Raw genomic sequence first — 8,542 nt, forward strand, 5'->3', positions numbered from 1 at the left:
GTGTCTGAATACTATCGTCCTATATATGGATCTTTACCTCTCGGCAATTTTGAGACTCCTCGTCATGTCCGTGATCTCATCCGGCACTCCGAACAACATTTGGTCACCAAATCACATAACTCATACAATATAAAATTGTGATCGAACGTTAAGTGTGCGGACCCTACGGGTTCGAGAACTATGTAGACATGATCAAGACATCTCTCCGGTCAATAACTAATAGCGGAACCTAGGTGCTCATGTTGGTTCCTACATATTCTATGAAGATCTTTATCAGTCAAACCGTAATGAGAACATACGCCATTCCCTTTGTCATCGGTATGTTACTTGCCCGAGATTCGATCGTCGGTATCTTCATACTTAGTTCAATCTCGTCACTGGCAAGTCTGTTTACTCGTTCCATAATGCATCATGTCATAACTAAATCATTATTTACATTACTTGCGAGGCTATCATGATGTGCATTACCGAGAGGGCCCAGAGATACCTCTCTGATACTCGGAGTGACAAATCCTAATCTCGATCTATGCCAACCCAGCGAACACATTCGGAGATACCTGTAGAGCATCTTTATAATCACCCCGTTACGTTGTGACGTTTGATAGCACACAAGGTATTCCTCTGGTACCTGGGAGTTGTATAATCTCATAGTCAAAGGAATATGTATAAGTCACGAAGAAAGCAATAGCAATAAGACTGAACGATCATAATGGTAAGCTAACGGATGGGTCTTGTCCATCACATCATTCTCCTAATGATGTGATCCCATTTATAAAATTACAACACATGTCTATGGTTAGGAAACTAAACCATCTTTGAATAGTGATCTAGTCTAGTAGATGCTTACTAGGGACACGGTGTTTTGTCTATGTATCCACACATGTATCAACTTTCCGGTCAATACAATTCTAGCATGAATAATAGACCTTTATCATTATATAAGGAAATATAAAATAACAACTTTATTACTGCCTCTAGGGCATATTTCCTTCAAATAATTCCTGGCCGGGACTTGAGAATTGATTTTGAATGACCTACATATGTTTGTGCCATTATTTTCTTCAAGATAGGTCTGTACATAGAAAAATGTGCTTAAAAATCAAACCATAATCTCTGGATATGCATAAAAAATAGCCATAAATTCCTAATCCTACTTCATGGCACATAAACATTGATTTGATGCCAAATTTGTTTTATTATTTTTATAGGTGATGTCTGACGATGTGGACAGCGAGGATGAAGATGTCCAGAGGAGGTACAGGAGGCAAATCCTGAGGGAGCTTTATGCGGGAATGCATGACAGGCGTATTAGGACCTGGGACGCCGGCTATCGATGCCCATTTTGCTACCACAAGCTTCATGACGCATATCAAAGTGTTCTGGCGCATGCAAGAGGACGGGTCGTTAGCTCCTTCAGGCAGAAGTAGTCTCGCAGGGTGGCGCACGGCGCGTACACCGAGTACCTAGAGAAGCTTCAGGATCGTGCCGGCATGTGAGATGAGATGTGGGATCGAACTATGTATGCTTGAGCAATGCTTAATGATGGTTGAACTATGTACTTATGGTTGAACTATGCTTGTGTACGTGTACGCTTATTATCTATGTCTGAGTATGTTTAATCTATGTTTACTTATGTCTAACTGTGGGATATGGATGCAATCAGTTCGGTTGATGGAATCTACCTCCGTCCTCGTTTATTGGTCCCCTTTGTAATTTGTGTTAAATGTTGACCAAGTATTTAACTAACAAAATGTTAGTGCAGGTCAGCAAAAATTATATCGTTGGATGCGTATTTGAACAAAGTGTTCAATGATATAATTTTTGGTGACATGCATAAACATTTATTAGTTAAATATTTGGTCGAAATTTGGTACAAATTACAAAGGGGACCAATAAACTAGGATGGAGGTAGTACGTCAATCACACACGGTTCCCAAAATTGGAACCGTGTGCAATGACTTTCATTTTACATGTTGCGTCAATCACACATGGTTGGCTCTAGCAAACCGTTGCCTCCGAAATTCTTTGTGGGGCAGAAAACCCTCACCACCCAATTCAAAAAATAAAAAATAAAACCCTCGCCATCCCCACGTCACAAAAACCCTCACCCCGCCCGCCACCCCCTCCAGTCCCCATTCACACATGCAGAAGCTCCTCCGCATCTATGCATGGCACCGCCAATCGCAGCAGTAACCACTTAGCCCTAAGCGTACCACCGCTGCCAGGCTGCCAGCAAACCCCACCGTATTTTGCCACTTCCTCTTGCCGCCGCCTATCGCCATCGACTTTTTCAACGCTGCTCGTGGTCGACCCAGCTCCGCTCGGTTGGGGAATCTGCCGTACTAAGGGTTCTTTCTCATGGACAACAAGGTAACTAATTTAATGAGATATTATCTCATCTCTTATCCCAGTTCATCTGCCTCCTTTAATCACCCAGCCGAAATCGCCGTGAATTCATTTTTATTCCAGCTGATTTGAGAGTTTTCTTTCATTCATAGAGTGTACAATGCATCGACACATCAGGACTTTGCAACCTTTGCCAGACATTCCATCTCACCGTACCAGATGACTTGAGGATGCGCACGGTATGTCCAATCTCACCCTAAATCGGTTGGCATGGCCTACTTTCCTGAACATATTCTAAATATTGCTACATTTGGATTAAAGGTGCCACATGCACGACATACGTCAAAGGGGATTTCCATGACATCATGCTTACCCTATCTGTTATTTCCTGAACATCTTTCTATATTAGGCAAATTAATGATGTAGTGTTCTTTCGATCACTCTCATATTTCCATGACATCATGTTTACCCTATCTGTTTAATTATAGATTTTTGCCCTTCGATTTCGACTGTTGTACAGTTGTTTCAATTTGGGCCCATATTTGCATGTTACCATATTTTCTTTAACAATCCAACCATTTTCTGCAGCGCGTCCCTTGCTATGCAATAGAATCAGCAGTGCACAATATTTCCCTTTACATAAATCAAGACTGGAGGATCTCATACTACACACAAACCATGGATTTACAATCATTGCTACTATAAGACTTGATGAACATGGTGACTCCTATTTTGGCACTGGCTTTTGGAAAGAAATTTCTAAGTTTTATGAACTGAAAGCTAGCACTAGAATTGCACTGCACATAAAAGGGCCTGGTCATGAGATATATGCTAACTTCCCCGACGATATCATCCGTCCAGACTTTGTTCGAAGTAAGTTTTGTTTTCAACTATCTGCATGTTGACTTACCGAGCAATACCAAATGAATTGTGTAGTATTTAAGCAACCAATTGTTATTCCCTTTTCTTACTATATTCCTACCTAATAACTCCTAGTTACCAATACAGTTTTCTATTGCCCTGTTTTAACTAAATATTCCATGTACTCCCATTTCTATTAGAAAGCGCCGCTGACCTCATCGATACCCACGAGCTCTGCCATGGCTATCTCAAAAGCTTGGATGCATTCTCTAAGATGATCGGCAGTCACCTTGGCCCAACCAGAGGCCTTATAATGGGCAAGTTCCGTTCCAACGGCAAGGGCCGAGCCAAGCTTGACGACTGGTTCTGATCCCCCGCCCTAGATCAGCTCGACGAGCTCACTTTTGATGATGGGCATATGCACTCGCTGCCAACGTTCGACCTCTGCCTTGTGCCCATGCTGCGCGTCGCCAAGTTCGGGAACTGCCATCCCCCCTTAATGACGTGCCCGCTCTTATTCTACCATGACTGAAGCACCTCGAGCTCGTCGCTGTCTGCCTCTCAAATGGTGTCATGGAGCGCCTACTCCATGGCTGTACTGCACTCAAGTACCTTCATCTTTAGGCGATCAATGGGTTGAGTACCTTCCACATCACCTCCATGACTCTCCAGACTATTTATGTGTGTTGCTGGTGCGGCAGGAAGACATCACAAGATGTGTACCACGTTATGCTCACTGAGGGCACACCTGCACTTGTGAGATTACTTGTAGTTGATCAAGAAGGTCCAACAAGAATCAATGTCATTTCTGCGCCAAAATTGATAGTGGTGGGCTACTCGTCTGACAAATACTCCGAACTTGTTATTGGATCCACACCCATTCAGGTACAACAGCCGCCTTCTACCTCTCCTTCTACAAATTAACATTATTTATAATTTTGAAGATGTTTGTTCGTCTGTCATTCAGAAAATGATTCGGACAAGCTTGAACCTGAAACTGCGCAAAGTGAAGGTCTTGGCACTAGAATCTATCGGCCCCAACCTGGAGCAAGTTGTCACTTTCCTGAGATGCTTTCCATGCCCGGAGAAGCTATATATCGAGGTGATGTTCCTTTCCTGTTAAACGTTAACCATAAGGGGTTCAATTTGTGACACATTTTCCCAAGTTTACAATGACAATGTACTACGATTTCTAAAGGATTCTTTTGGAGGATTTCAGTACATACATGCCCCTCCCCATATTGGTTGCTTCATCCATATGGTTACAATCCATATGCATTTCTCCTTTGGATTCATCTGTACTAGTTTTCTTAGGGAACTTTTCATCCACTCCAACCTCTTGCGAAGAAGGCTACATTTTTCTAGAATGTAATCAAATGCCCATGTTAATCATGTCAGATCAAAGATGGCATGTTAGTGCATTTTACAAATCCTGCAAACCAAATAGGCCTGTAGTAATGTTCAAAACTGCATGTAGGCACTAACACGTTTTGTTCTTTTGCAGATAAGATTAGGCCCAGTGGTGGATAATGTGATACAATATAACAATCATGTCGAATGCCTAGATCTGCATCTCTCACAAATTAGTTCAAACTCCTATCGAGGGACCTTACCGGAGATTATATTCGCTAGGTTCTTTGTTCTCAGAGCAAGGGTGTTGAAGGAAATGAGGTTTTCCCTACATTTATTTCGCAAAAATGAATGGTTTGTTGATCAGCGCCGGCACCTGCGGTAGAATGGAATAGGCTCCAAAAATGCTGAATTTCATTTTGGAACTTCAGATGATAGACTAATTGGAAGTCATCATGTCAACCACATACATGACTTCTCAGTGGCTGACCCCTTTGCAAAAATTGTGAGGTTTCAAAACAAGACTTAGAAGTGGTAATATTAGTTTGAACCTCTCTGATATCCATGTTTAGCGGATCAGCACAAGCGTTTGCAGCTGATGAGCTGAATTTCATTTCTAATATCAGTTTGAACCTTGTAATCTTTAAATTTGAGCCATATAACTCTAGAATTTGAACCTTATAATATTTTTTGTGGTACAATCGTTGTAATGGCATCGTATGAGACTCGTATGTTGGTAGCACTATTTTGACCTTAATATGCAATAGTCTTAGATTTTATTAACCATTCTTGAATCTGTTTACCTTGTCGATCTCACAACACACGATCTGTATAGCTAACTCAACTGCGATCTTTGACATTATTGCACACAGTTGGTTTCTTCCACAGTGTGCCCTGTAGAGCGCAGAATTAATTATCACACTTGAGTGTCCATCATCACCCTTGTGTGTAACTTTGACCTCATCACTCACAGGTAAACTTATGACCGAAGTCATTCCCCACACTTCATTTTTACAAAGCTTTTTGCCAATAAATGCCCACGATTTGTCCCTCTTCTAGCCAACGTGTGGCCAAACTAGCCGGGCAGAAGCTTGCGCGGTAGCACGGGAACAGGCTTACCAACGATACATTTGGCGCCCCTTTGAGCCCACGCGTGCGGTGTGGTGTTGTCAAGCGTGCATTGGAATCTTCCGCTATGAACGCCATGACAAGACGTGACGATTACAGTCCGGCCAGCCCCCATTTATCACAGTGGCCATTTAACCCTTGTGTCTCTTCAACATTTCGATCGCGTCCCACCATTGGAAGAAGCACATCCACCAAAAGAAATTCTTATAAGGTATCCTACGCAGCTCCAATGGCGCTCCGAGCGGCTCCCGACGACGAGCAGCAGTTCACACTACAAAAAAAGACACTTCCGTGATGATACGTGTTTGTCACAGTAGGTCACGTTTTCTATCATGCATGTACATCCATGATGATTTTATGATAGAATCAAGATAGTCATACCCGTGCTATCGTAGAACTGTTCCATGACATTACCAAAATTGTCATCACGAAAGTGTCCACTTCCATGACGATAAATGCCGCGTCATGGAAGTGCTTTCTTCAAGGGTGACTGACCCGTGGCATCCACCATAATGGGTCGCCGTTAAGCTATCGGGTCCGGTTTTGGATCCGATAACCTGTTAACAGCCCGGACCAATGAGGATTTTCCACGTGTAAAATTTTCATTGGCCGGAGGAAACACGTGTTGGCTCACCGTTGGGACACATGTCATCCAATCATTGGACAAGAGGCGCCTATGATACGTCGACACGTGGCACGACCCAACAGAGGCCCATTCCGGTGAAAAGGCCGGCCTAGCTAAAGGGCCACCATGTTTTTTCAGACACTAGTGGGCTGCCCCGTTAACAGCCTATCATGTTTTGGGTCAAATTGAGGCCCATACCAAATCAGGCCCATTCACAACCTGCCGTGTTTTGGGCCAAATTATGGCCCATATCGGATCTGGCCCGTTAACAGGCCACTATTCTTATGGGCCCATTCTAAGACAGGTTTGTATTTCAGCCTGTTAAATGCTCGTTACTAGTTCGACCCGATAATAGTTTCGGTCTGTTAGCGGCCCGTGGTGCATCTGGGACATTGTCGGCTTGGTTTAACTTTAGGCCATTTAATGGCCCATGCATAAACTGGGCTATTTCTTGTCCGAAGTAACTTTAGGCCTCTTAACGGCCCGTAGTCTTCATGGATAAATTTCAGCCCGACTGGCCTATCGGCCTGTTAATGGCCCGCGTAACAGTTGGGCCTAATTACAACCCGTGTTGAATCCGGTTTGCTTACAGCCCATCCGACAATGGCCCATGACACTTTTAGGCCTATGGCCCACGTAGATATCGGCCTGCTTAAAACCCATAAATTTATTGGGCCAAACAGGCCCGAGATATATTTTGGCCTGTTAACTGCTCGTCCTATTTGGGCTAAACATGGGCCTTAGGCAGTTTCGGCCTGTATTGGCCCGTGAATTTTTCGGCTCAATGCTAGCCCAACCTAGGTTTTAGCCTGTTAAAAGCCCATGGTATTCTCTAGCTCAGCAGGATAGAACTTTACTCGGCCAGTTAAAGGCGGGAAACTACTATAGGTTTAGACCGGCTAATGGCCCAAGATGATTATACGCCCATGTTTTGGCCCATATGAGTAACGGGCCAGCCTGAAGACCGATAACACTGAGATCCACTAAACGTTCCGGCCTAAATTACAACATACTGAACAAAGAATAAACCTAGACTATACAATAAAGCAATTATGGCATATTACATGCACTGGGAATCAAAGTTTGCTACCGGTGATAATAAAGCGCAACGTGACCGCGGATTACATAAACTGGGCATCAAAGGTCGCCACCAGTGCATATAAACGTGATGTCTACTACACAACCTTCTTCTTGTAGATGTTGTTGGGCCTCCAAGTGCAGAGGTTTGTAGGATAGTAGCAAATTTCCCTCAAGTGGATGACCAAAGGTTTATCAACCCGTAGGAGGCGTAGGATGAAGATGGTCTCTCTCAAACAACACTGCAACCAAATAACAAAGAGTCTCTTGTGTCCCCGACACACCCAATACAATGGTAAATTGTATAGGCGCACTAGTTCGGCGAAGAGATGGTGATACAAGTGCTATATGGATGGTGGATAAAGGTATTTGTAATCTGAAAATATAAAAACAGCAAGGTAACTATTGATAAAAGTGAGCGTAAACGGTATTGCAATGCTAGTAAACAAGGCCTAGGGTTCATACTTTCACTAGTGCAAGTCCTCTCAAAAATAATAACATAATTGGATCACATAACTATCCCTCAACGTGCAACAAAGAGTCACTCCAAATTCACTAATAGCGGAGAACAAATGAAGAGATTATGGTAGGGTATGAAACCACCTCAAAGTTATTATTTCCAATCAATCTGTTGGGCTATTCCTATAAGTGTCACAAACATCCCTAGAGTTCGTACTAGAATAACACCTTAAGACACAAATCAACCAAAACCCTTATGTCACCTAGATACTCCAATGTCACCTCAAGTATCCGTGGGTATGATTATACAATATGCATCACACAATCTCAGATTCATCTATTCAACCAACACATAGAGCCTCAAAGAGTGCCCCAAAGTTTCTACCGGAGAATCACGACGAAAACGTGTGCCAACCCCTATGCATAGGTTCATGGGCAGAACCCGCAAGTTGATCACCAAAACATACATCAAGTGAATCACGTGATATCCCATTGTCACCACAGATACGCACGGCAAGACATACATCAAGTGTTCTCAAATCCTTAAAGACTCAATCCGATAAGATTACTTCAGAGGGGAAACTCAATCCATTACAAGAGAGTAGAGGGGGGGACATCATAGGATCCAAATATAATAGCAAAGCTCGCGATACATCAAGATCGTATCACCTCAAGAACACGAGAGAGAGAGAGAGA

This window comes from Triticum urartu, chromosome 6 (genome assembly GCF_003073215.2).
Source record: "Triticum urartu cultivar G1812 chromosome 6, Tu2.1, whole genome shotgun sequence".
In the NCBI taxonomy this organism is placed as follows: domain Eukaryota; kingdom Viridiplantae; phylum Streptophyta; class Magnoliopsida; order Poales; family Poaceae; genus Triticum; species Triticum urartu.